The following is a 12,998-nucleotide window of genomic DNA, read 5'->3' on the forward strand; positions in this document are numbered from 1 at the left end:
GAAATGTAAACCCATTCCTGCAAGGCAGTTTGGTATAATATATCACATGTTAGCTATGGTAATTTACCAAAGCAGTACCACCAAATTTGTTATTTCAATATATGGGAATTGTGAAATCGTCCCCGGGGCCCGGGCTACAACGTCCTTTTTAGTCAATGGTTACAGTTTATTTTCACTGCAAGCATTCTTTATCATAAATCAATTTGATTATTATTAAACTTCTATTAAAGCAGGTAAAACCTATTTGTTGCATTTGACCAACTTAACAGTGCCCGCTTAAAGTTTGTTTGGGGTACAAATGTATACCACAAAACCATTTACGTTAATGTTTTGTCATGTTTGCATAATTCCGAAGACATTATTTTATCTTTTTTACAAGTAAAACATCGATACACAGTAAACGAAAAACTTGTGAACAATTGTATGTTTTAGAATAAAACTATCCAATTTAATTATAAATTTAATAAAAATTAGGCATATTAAAGCGATTTTAGTTCTTGGCTACGAATGTATCCCAAAAAAACCGTTTACTTAGAGAAAGTCACGAAACCGTTGTAGGGTTAATGGACAATAGACCTTTCTCGTCCGACCTAACCCCCTTTTTTCTTATTTTTATTCAAAAGACTACACATTTTTAAGAATATTTCCGCTGAAATGAGACTTTTTAGAGCTATCGTGATTTTTTAATGATTTTTTTAAATTTGAAAAATGCAAGAATGTTGAGTATTTTTTTCACCTTTGCAAGAATGGTGGGACTCAAAATATGTGTTTGGGCAGCACTGTTTTGTATATTTTTGCTTGGCTTCCTGGCAACGCGGCAAATGAAGTGGTGATCATCCGATCCGATCCGATTCGAAGGAAGCAGCGCCAGTAGCAGATTGCTTCTGTTCAGCAATACGCTCCGGTATCGGACGAAGCTAACACTCCGACAAGACGAAGGTTTCAACGAGGGGCTCAGGCATAAGTAGCAGAGTCCATGCACTTCCTGCTTGTCGAGTGAACAATTCCGACGAAACCACTGTCGCTCTCGCCAAGTTTGATCACCGTTATAAGAGCGACGTCAGCGGTATAGTGCCAGGATTAGTCGAGAACAATGCCAGGACTGACTTGCCAAGAGCTACAAGATTAAATAGCAATGCGTTTTTAAAGTGACCATAGTATAACGTAGAGGCTTTAGCCAGATGATTTATTCAGCAGAATAAGATAGCAAAATTACCCAAAACATAAGACCTGGCTGCCGAAGTGAATCCACACACATCATCACCTACAGAGGCAAGCAATATTGGAACGCAGCGAAATTCCTCACAATGAATTGATCTCGTTAGGTAAAATTCCAGGAAGTACAAGTTTCATAGCACAATTTAGTCGACCGAAATTGTAGTCCTCAGTCGAGAGAGAGAGACTGATAGAGTAGCAGCAGCTAGGAATTTTCTTTCGAAAGCTAGCAGCGGTTTCGCGTATCCTGCGCTAAGTAGAGAGCGTTAAGACAGATCTCCGAAACATGTCAAGTGCTATCAGATGAGAAAAAACGTCGCATGTATGACCAGTACGACAAGGACGGTCTGCTAACCAACGGTTCCGTCCGGTACCACCATAACACACGGCACCAGCGACACATATATATTCACAACATACTAATTACTTATCCTTCCGAAAAAGTGAATAAATTGACTATGCAATTTATCATTCGCTGCCTAGTTATTTCCCGCCAATTTGAACAAGACAGCAGTTGCAGAAAGCTTTATTGCGGTGCAAAAATGATGGCAACTCGGGATGTAATATAAATTTACATATAATTTCTCCTCCCTGATATTCTTCCAGAATGTATAATGCTCTGCATTCTTATCACTCCTATCAAATCCTTATCGTCAGTGCCGAGTACTGTTTTGCATTTGCCGGCTAAATCAACGACAATGCGATAATAGTCAATCGACGAAACTTTTGCTGTAATGGAACTTGAACACGAATAATAAATAATTGTTCCATTCGAAAGCGATAACCTTGTTGTCCTCATGTTTACAGCTATCATACGCTGGTAGGCATTCTGACCAATGGAAACGGTATTGAACGATCATTTCAACAACTTATCATCGACCGAATTCGTTACCTATAAAGTTCAGGTAAACTTCACCACCTAAAAATGAGTAATAAATCGGATCATCTTGTTAAGACTTAACCCACGAGCAAACAAACAAATGTGTACAAATCCTTATCCATCATCCAGAAAGCAATCGTTTTATAGCCCAATGCTTGATCTTACGATTCAGCATATGCCACCGGGTTTTGCATCCAGCGCCGATTGGTCAATGTATGAACCAGGGGTGACATTACGCATCTCGAAACGAAAGGTTTATTGTATTCAAGCTTGTGTGAAAAGGTCGATTCGAATTGGTTGCATAATGTGGCACCAGGTTCCCATTGTTCCAATCCTCATCCCTCTTGAGTTGATAGTCTTTCAAAGAGCATCGAAAGTATTCAAGTAATGTAAATTTTAAAAGTCCATGTAAACAAGTCTTAGGTAAACAAGCACACTGAACTGTCAGAAAAGTGAGGTTATACATTTTCATGCAATGCTCTATGTTTTTGACAGGTATATGAATGAATCATTTCAGCATCAGTGATGTCAGGTCTATTTAAACAATAGACTGCAGTGAAAATATAAAAGTCTGCAGATTGCTACAAAAATCTTCAATAAATTTGACATAGAAATGTAGTATGTATATATTTTAAATGATCAAAAATGTTGAAGGCTTGTGTATAAATTAGCTGGCGTGGGCTTTGTTCTGCTAAATATTTGTAATCTGCAAAACATCTGCAGTGAAAATGCAAAATCTGCAGATTTACTAATATATATGCAGATCTGGCATCCTTTTAGTATTCCCCACAGGAAATTCATCCAAATGTTGTAAAAATACGGGGAAACAAGGCAAGATAGGTATTCAGAATATGGGGTTAAATGAGCAGCTTGCACTATTTTTGATTTTTTCAATAGTTATAGGTACCAAATCATCACGGCAATCGGCAGTAACGAATTGGGGATAAAAAAGGAAGCATCCTATCATATAAAATTTTCTGACGAGAAAGGTCTATTATTATTCAATATGTAGCAAAAAGTACTACCATTAACTGCACTCGCAACACCCACTGTTTGATTTCGGATCAATAGATTGGTTTTTATTGTTTCTACTTTCCGTAGATTTCTACTCGCTTTGCTTTGGACACTATTTGCTGTACGCTTTAGCTGAGTTTTACGCGTTTACTCTGACCGCGGCCTACGTATCGGTTTTAAAATACCTGTCGAAATTAATATTTTAAAACAGAAAGTTGAACCAATATTTTCCGATAAATTCCTGTTGACTTGATTTATTACTAATTATCATTAAAAATAAATCGCAAAGAGATTTTAGATGTGAGACACGTATTGTTGAATGCTCTCTCATGAATGTTCTTTTATAACATAAAATAATTCAGTTAGTTTGCGAATCTGAAGAGACAGAATTTTATACAAGAATGAAAAAATACTATATTTGAACACCAGAAAATACGACGAATTCTAGCGATTTAAAGGTGCTACCATTTGGTACGGTTATTTATGTCTTCCATTCGTATCACGAAGTATAAAAAAGGCTGGGTTTTGTGTATAGACAGCGTCAAGAAATGGTTGGGTTGTTTTGTTCAAAACCCGAACCCGACCCGACCCCGACAATTTCTAATTTGAAAAACCCGAACCCGAAAGTTCGAAATTTTAAAAACCCGGACCCGACCCGAGCCCGAGAATTTCAAATTTCAAAACCCAGAACCCGACCCGAACCCGAGAAGCTTAAATTTATTGAACCCGAACCCGACCCAAAACCCGTCGGGTTCGGGTCGGGTCCGGGTTTCGGGTCTAAAAACCCGAACCCGACCATCTCTAATTACTATACAAAGAACACACAAAATGACCCGTCCCCCAAATCTTACAAATATTACTTGGGTCGCCAATCAACAGCTGTTAGCTGTACCAGATTAAGTTTTTGTAAAGGAATTTATTTTTTTTGCTTCTTAAGGAGTCTCTCTTATAAATATTTTATAGGTAAACATAATTCCATTGCAAAAATAAAAATTAAGAAAAATCACGGTCTGAATTGCCCCGTAGGGAGGTCCGAATTACCCCTACATTGTAAAAGGATGGAAAAACGTAGATGTTTGCAAATCGTCGCCTAGCGCTGCCATTGAGTGGTGAAAATGAACCTATTATGGCATCAAAATGTAGCTGATGTTTCAAACTAACAATTAGATCCTTTGACCGGTAATTTTTTTAAACATTCTTGATACAATTAACTACGAAATGGTCCCTCCTTCCAGCGACTGTGTCTTTCAATGGCTAATTCATCCAACGAGGTCACGGATTTGATCGACGTCTTTGCGAACTTTGTGGAACTCCTCTCCGCACCTGGGCTAGTTTTAGGTACGGCACGGCGTTGCCTTCATGATCATAATCCATCTGCCTTACACCATGAGCTTTGTGATAACTTCAATATGACCATTTTGAACACGGGTGAAATGTCATGGATTCTGTACCCCTAGCGCGCCTGAGTGCCTTAGGGCTAATGTCTTCACCCTCGCTTAGCGCTTAAGCCAGGTTTAAATGTACTAGTGAACCTGGTTTGAAAGTTAAGCGAGGGTGAAGAAATTGGCCGTTAGACCTGTCGCTCTGCTAGACATAGCTGTGGTTAGATTGCAGCGACCATCTGCCAATCGTTTTTAATATTGCTAGCGGTTCAAGGCCACCGAAAACAATCAATGTTTTGTATGACCCCACACGAAATATTGATTGGGAGAGCTGCGTGACCGCGATATACTACAAAATCGACACAAGAGCTTCGCCCGGTGGAAGAGTACGGGTTCTTGGCTCGCTTAATTCTTGACACCGTGATCAAGCTCAGGCTGAGTCAGACTGAACGCGTATCAGACACGTGGTTGAAGGTGACAACGTTGGAATTAAGATTCCCGTATATATTGAAATTGACCTATGACCTATCACCTCGTACCCCTCCTGAGCCAATTGTAAAATGCATGTCACAATACGGAGAAGTAGAATCCGTTACACCTGATACTTGGAGAAACTTCTTCCCGGGTACTCCTAACGACGTTTTTGTAGTGAGGATGCGGGTTGAAAGGCCTATACCATCCTACTTGACAATAAAACTCAAAACTCACGGAACTACAATTATGCAAATTACGCTATGCACCCATGAGGGGCAAACTCCTACATGCAAGTATTGTAATCAGACAGCTCATCATGGACAACCTTGCGCGGAAGATGCAGAGGAAGATGCATCTCAGCCGATTGCCAACTCATCTACGGCAAACCAACCCAAAACAGAGTTTTCAATACCAATACCTGAACCACAAACGGTGGCCAAATTTGTGGCAGCAATTGCACAGACCATAATGACAACCAAAAAGAAGCATCCAGTACCGCAAAATCAACTGTAAGCAAGGATAACAATAGCAGTGACGTAGTTACGCTGGTCAACAATAAGTGCAAGAAACAGGGGAAAACATCTGATCGCGGACACCAAGCCGGCTTCGACCTGGACGTGAAAAACAAAAAAGAATTAAATGACCCCCCAGATGCAGATTGCCAGCAAACCCCGCGAAAGAAGGTCTCCGCTCGCAATAAAAAGTTTCGCGCACGAGATCCAGGGGGTTATTCCGAACAGTCACTTTAGGTGAGGTGACACTTTTTCTCACTCGCGCGATCGCCGAAGTCACCTAAGGTGAGACGAGTCACTCACGTGACTCTTTGTCACGCTATTCCGGTGTGTCACCGCATTCTGTTAGTCGTTTCAGGTGATGGCAAAGTGAAGAAAAAAATGAGAGAGATGACGACGGTGCAAAAAAACATTAAATCGAATTGTTGTCCGTTTATATTATGATTGTCTGGTATTCGTCGTATTTGTTGCTTTTTCAAGCAATTGCATAACATATTACAACTATTTGTAGTAGTTTTGTTAATTTAAAAAACTAATACGGAAACGCTCACTAATAAGTTTGTATTTGTAAAAAGCACTGGCAGCATTATCAAAAGACGGCATGAATTGTTAAAAAGTATAAAGTTAAACAAGCTTGTTGTGTATTAAGACGGTTTGATTTTTCAAACGAATGCGTTTCGATCGAATCCGACTCGTGTCGTTATATTGAGAATGTAAATCACATTCGTTCGAAAAGTGATCCGTCGTAATTCAGAATAAGCTTAATATTAATGTTATGACTAATCTACTCTACCATAAAGTTCTTTTCGGATGCCAGGTTTCGTAGTTACTGTTTCATTGGACACAGAAATTCGAAAACAGATTTTTCTGCGTTCTTACGTATATATAAATCTTATTTCATTCGCAGTTCCATATACACTAGGTTGATATGTAATAACTACACATTAAAAGATATCATTCAACACCTAATCAGTACTTTTTTGCTTTGATGTTACTAATGTGGTAGTTAGCCTGACATCCCGGATGATTTCTTCGACGATAGTTTGACCTCATCCAGCCCAAATTCTATTTGGTAGAGTGATTGAACACGGGATGCCATTGAATGGGTGCACGCCCATTGTGTGATTTAAGAACCTAACGACCTGTTCAGGGTATCATCCAAACAATATGTGAAATCGTTGGACTATATGGGTTAAAGTTTGTGTATAATATTTTTTTTTATTTGGGCAGTTTTGCTGCTTGAGAAATGTATTGATTGGGGATCTGTTATTTCGTCGGGAAAACACCGTCTGGTCTGTTATGGCGAAAGAGAGACAGATTTTTTTTTGGTGAGACCAAAAGAAGTTTAGCTAGAACCGTATAATAATGTCCTATTTTTATCAATTGTGAATAAAGAACCACTCTAATCTAGGTCGTGAACTATGATTGTGAGCGATTGCTAATTTAAAGCAATTGATTTTGAATTTGATCATACATTTAAATTTAGATCAACATTCTGGGGTCATTATTTTAGCCATTTATACGTTGGCGCATCGTTACTTTTCAATGATTTTTATTAGATAAGGTGTTCCTAAATCATAATATATGCTGATAATGTGGTACTACTACCTATTGCAGTAGGTCCATCAACCATAATCCTTATACAATGGACAGTGGTTCAGAACAACAATTTAAGGGAAAAATGCATTTTTCGCAAAAACTTTTCGTTCAAATTTTTCATCTTCAGAGGAATTTTTATAAACGATTTGAATTTTATTTTATTGTTCCATTCCAGCAAACACCGAAAAGTCTCAATACATTTTGCGTGTGTACCTGCAAACATTTTTTATTAAATGATGGCTGCTAAAGTGTTTTCGTGGGTGAAAAGAGAAAAGTAAGACTAGTTATGCAAGCTAGGCTCAATGGAGATATCCAAGTCAGTTTTGGATTCCATACATTTGGAGAAACATCAGATGTTGCTTCAAGCTGTCCTCAACTCCTATTTGGCAGTTTTCACTTCGTTGTCTGACGTATTCTTGATGGTCACATCATTAGAGCTTCTGCATTAGAATTGGCAGACAGCCTTTGTTGATTATAAGATTAGGGAATGTGGGGAATAAAGTAAAATATAATCTTTTTTGCGCCAGTAAAGCTCCTTGTGAGTCTCATGTACGAGTTCCGAAGAAAATTGAGGTTTCGATGAAATGCCGGAAGAGATGAGGAGCAGTAAGCGAGTTTTAGGGACTGAGACACTTACTACTACTGAAATCTGTAAGTAGCACTAATACATATATAATTTCAGGAACGGTACGGGATAGCACTGGACCTGTGACGTTCGATTGGCATAGTCTATTCTCATTGGTTCGGAAGTCTTCTTGGCTGGTTTTGGTAGATGTGTGCAAGTGGACAGATCAATTCACTTGGGTGGGAGACATGTGGATCCTGCTAGTTGTCGACTCTTTTGACCTTTGGTATGAAGCTAAATCAGGAAAGGTTATTTAGCTCGACCAAGTACAGCGGCTTCTAGAAATGCTGAGTAGCTTTTTCGAGTCGGTGTGATCTGTTCAAGCCGAACCAGATGGACATTCGGTTCGAGAAAACTTTATGGGGAATCGAGAGTAAATATTACTTAAATTCTTTATGGGCAGAGATTCTTTTTGTGAAACTTTGAAATGTCTTCACCCGTTCAGTTAGAATAATGATAATAGGAAAAAATGAGTATTTGCCTGATCTATATCCTGACAATCACCACTATTGACTAGAACAGGGACAATCGAATTCTGGTTTAAGATGAAGGTGAAACAGCACAGTTGTGGGACAAAGTATTCGCGAACTAACACACCGCATCCATAAATAGTCGATTGATCCGCTTCGAACCAAGGAATTAAAAAGAAAATTAAGAAGAGACGTAAGTGGATTCAATGCGAAATTCTCACTATTGTTTGTTTTGTTGTATTAGCTACACCGAAATGTGCAGTTAAGGACATCCTGAACAGAGTCACAAGGTGGCAGCTAAAATGGCTGTTGTCGTTTCTGCTTCTTTTTATTTCATCGTCAAAATCAAAACATTGCATTGGCTCGCAAGACAAAATCGTTTGAAAATTGAATGTCTTAGTTCAGATTGCTTAGAGATTTTATCGCTGTATGTACGCATGTTAGCATAAGCAGATGAATAGATTCTCTTCACGCAATTTTGATTCGTTTAGGAAATTCGTACCTTTTTGTTTTTCAAAACAAATGAAACACGCGGTAAAAAATCAGCCAGCTGGTTACTGAACGATACACTTGTGTGTATCCCATCTACTACCGGTATAGCACGCTCTAGCTGCACACAGATGTTGTAACGTAAGCCGAACATACCCGAACATAACCGAACCTTTGTTGAGATTTTGGCATCGCTTCACCTTAAGTAAACTATGCAAAACGAAAAAATTGTTGCCACTGATATATGTCAACAGAGATATACTTGCAGTACAGAGATTTGCGTTCCCACCAAGCAATTACATGTACTTTCTATCTCTATGGCAAGCACAGAACATAGCAAGGAACCTAAGTAACCATAAGCATTGCACAATATTTTCTATACATTTGCACTAATGTTATTGTTATTTATCAGTGTGCAATCGGGCTGTCTCAACTCTCAATAACCTATTTTTGCAATCTATGTACATTAAATGTACACCTATCGGCTCATCGTTGCACATGTCAGTGTGTGCAGTGCTCTGAGCATCTAGAACTGTGCACCCGCCTTCCCATGAACGTTATGGCGGCTCAGAGTTTGTTCTTTCGTGTTGCTCAGGGATACATTGCTCCTATGCACATCCACACATAGGCACACATGCATACAGAATTTGATCATCCCTGTTGCAGACAATATTCATATTTGTTACGATCCTCATTTTTTTCTATCATCATTATGCTGAGTAGCCAGACGGGAAAAGTTCTTTTAGGGTTTCACAAAAAGAATCTCTGCCCATAAAGGAAAGGGTTGCATACCATTTCTAAGAGCCGTTGTGCTTGGTCGAGCTAAATGATCATAAAAAAGTACTGAATAATTGACTATTTTTAGACGCCACTCCTGTACTCCTTTCCCGAACTAACCCGTCAAGCCAAGGTCAAAGTCGATAACCAACAGGATCTTCATATCCCTCCATCCAAGGGAAAAGATATATCCATTTGTAAGTAGAAGCACACGTCTACCAACCAGCCGCGAAGACATTCGAACCAATGAGAATGGACCATGCCAGTCGAAGGTCACAGGCCTAGCGCCATCCTGTACAGTCCCTGAACTGTTTGAGCTGGAATAATAATGTATATTAGTGCTACTTACAGATTACGTTTCAGGGGTAGTGTCTCACTTCCTCTTTTAAAACTTACATACTAAGTTGCAGCTTACCACTGCTCATCTCTTCTGCTATTTTGACAACGTCAGTCGATCGTCTCATAGAATCGATATCTCTGTCATTGAATCCGCAATTTTCTTTGGAACACTGGTGGCGTAACTATCAACTACCTGAAGCAAAAGATACATTATATGTCAATTCATACAGATTCCCTAATTTTAAAATCAACAAAGGCCGTCTGCCTATTTTAATGCAGAAACGGCAATGATGTGACCATCAAGAATACGTCAGACAGCCTTAATTGACCCCTTTCGACACCAGTCTAGCTTTACCAAGCCGTAACGTGGGTGGCGGGGTGAAAGCTGCCAAATTGGGGTTGAGAACATCTTGAAGCAACATCTGATGTTGCTCCAAATGTATGTGATCCTAGACTGACTTGAATAGTTCCATTGAGCATTCATACCTTACATCATTAGACTCACTGTTCTCCATTCACCCACGATTATACATTTGCACTAATCTACCCATTATTACAGCATTTACAATGCAATGTAGCTCAATCGGAATTACACAATCTGATTTGATTTTTCTTTACTGGTCCGGGTTTTGAAGCTCAATCGGAATTACACATTCTGATTTGATTTTTCTTTACTGGTCCAAGTTTTTTACCAAACACAATCGAAAAGTTTTTACAAGCTAATCTTATGCTATAAAAATTTAGTACCAGATATTAGTTCGGTCACAGTTTTCTGTCTTCTTTCTTCAGATCTTCTTAAATAAGTTTAATCGGATTCGATCATCTACTACAAATGAAATGACCTGATAACCAAGAAGGTTTGGTTCAATATGTAATATTCGATGTTGATTGGTTGTGATTAAACCATACGTAAGAAATATATTTGATTTATTATTACTATAAATGTACTAAGAAAATAACTATTTTACATTAAGTAGTATAGTCCTACATCTTCTTATCACGATGACAATTTTTTTTATAAAGGTGTTCTGAAAATGCGTGCATGCGTTGAAAAGCGACCACCACGAAATCTCAGAAACCAATTTATCCACCATTCTAAAAATTTTCCTGCCAGAAAATCCTGTTTGCCAAAAAATATAGTGAGTGCATGAAATTGTTTTCAGCAAACACACACTAGAGTTCGCTGCACCCAATTATGCGAAAAGATAATTCGAAAACGACATAAACCTAGAAGCACCAGATTTAACGGGAAACGTAATTTCCTCAATTATCGTACTGGGTCACTGTAATTGATCGCAATGGTAGTAAAATGCAATCCCAATGGGTGAGGAGAGCCCACCATATATTAACTAAATGTTAACAACTGTTCAAATCGTTTCAATAGTCCCTCCCAAACTCAATATTTAAATTATAAGCGTAAAATATGTTGGAAAATCAATTTTCGGTATGTAATATCAATTCATCATTACTATGTTTATTCTGTACACCTGTACACTCGGGATACCACAAGAGAGCAATATTGCGAGAGAGAAAGCTTTAGCCATTAGTTCGGACGATGCCGACGCTCTGAGTAGGGAAGGTAGTAAAGTGATGAGTATCCATCGCTGTCGAACTAGGGAGTAGAATAAAGACATAGGCGACTCATACAATGTAATGTAACTCTAAACTCGAAGGTACTTTGAGTCGATCATACCGATACTAAAGAATGGTCAAATAAAGAATGCGAAAGGCATATTATTTGAACTGTTTCTGGGTTGCGGTATTATTTATGATTTATGAAAGAAAACCCTTTTACAGGTTCGTTGAAGTGTGGTGAAGACCCTACCCGGTTTTCTCACACAACTACACTCTACTAACAGGTTATGGGCCCAGAGTAAATTGTCCTAACAGATAATTGCTTTGGAAGAATTGAGAATTGTTCAGGCGGAGACCACCCTTTCTGCGGAACAATTATTCTCGATTATTTTTGTTGGGTTCAGAGGCTTTTTGTGGAGTGACTTTTCGTTGCATTTGCTCAGACAGAGATCTGTTTTGTCTGTGGGGCAAAGCTCCGAATATTGTCTACACAGCTAGTGCTCTATGTTGAAAGAAGGGGAAATTATTTAATTTCTAACATTTGTAAGGTTTCCAGGTATTGACATATCTTCAATTATGGACAACCGATTGAAAAGAGTAATCGTTCCGGTATTCAAAGGAGACGAAAAATCTTTCCCTCTTTGGCGAAAGAGGATGGAGCAACACTTCAAGCATGAAGGTTTGTTGCATGCCCTCGAGAAAACTCCCGAGGAAGAAGAATATTTTGAAGCGGCAGTAGGGGCTTCAGCCGAACAGGAAGCTGAAAGGAAAGAGAAACTGGCAAAACGTCTGAAAGATGACGACGCTGCTGTTAATGAGCTTTGGCTGGCACTAGATGATGAACCGATGGGGCATGTGCTGCATTGTAAATATGCAAGAGAAATCATGACTCGGTTGGATCAAGTTTACCAGAAGCAAGGTGCGGTAGCCATGCTTGGGCTGCGAACAAGATTGTACACGCTCAAGACGCAGAGATTTAAATCTCTCAAAGAGCTTTTTGCTTCTCACGAAGAGATTGTTCGACAACTTGAGTGTATGGGAGAAACTGTTACCAGTATTGAGCAGTTAAATACACTACTGGTTGCCATACCGGAGAGATATCAACATATTCTCGGAGCGTTGTCGGTTGTGAGAAAGGACGACATAGAGAAGATGTCGCTTGATCAGATAAGACGCATTTTTCTGGACGCGGAGAATTCTGGTGCGAGCGGACAAAATTTCGATCGACAAGTGGCGATGGTTGGGAACGGCAAGCAGCCAACGCAAAAACCACAGAAGAAACAACTTGTTTGCTTCCATTGTGGTAAGCCAGGCCACAAACAACGTTTTTGTCGACAGTGGAGGAATAAAAAGCAGCAGGATAAGCCTCAGGTAGAGATGCACGCGGATGGAAAGCATCGGGATGTAGCGTTAGTCACACGTCAGAATGGTAGCTTCATGGTACGAGTGCCATTAAAAAGGCTGAACGACGATTTTGTGCAGGACTCTCGAGTTTTCTGTATGGACTCACGAAAATTTCCCGTTCAATCGACAACGTTTATTCCAGTGGTGATGGATTCCGGCGCTACTCAACATATGTTTAAAGACATAAGAGCGTTCAACGAGATGTGGGACTGCCAGGAACTAAAAATTGATACCGCTAAAACT

This window comes from Topomyia yanbarensis, chromosome 2 (assembly GCF_030247195.1).
Source record: "Topomyia yanbarensis strain Yona2022 chromosome 2, ASM3024719v1, whole genome shotgun sequence".
Lineage (NCBI taxonomy): Eukaryota > Metazoa > Arthropoda > Insecta > Diptera > Culicidae > Topomyia > Topomyia yanbarensis.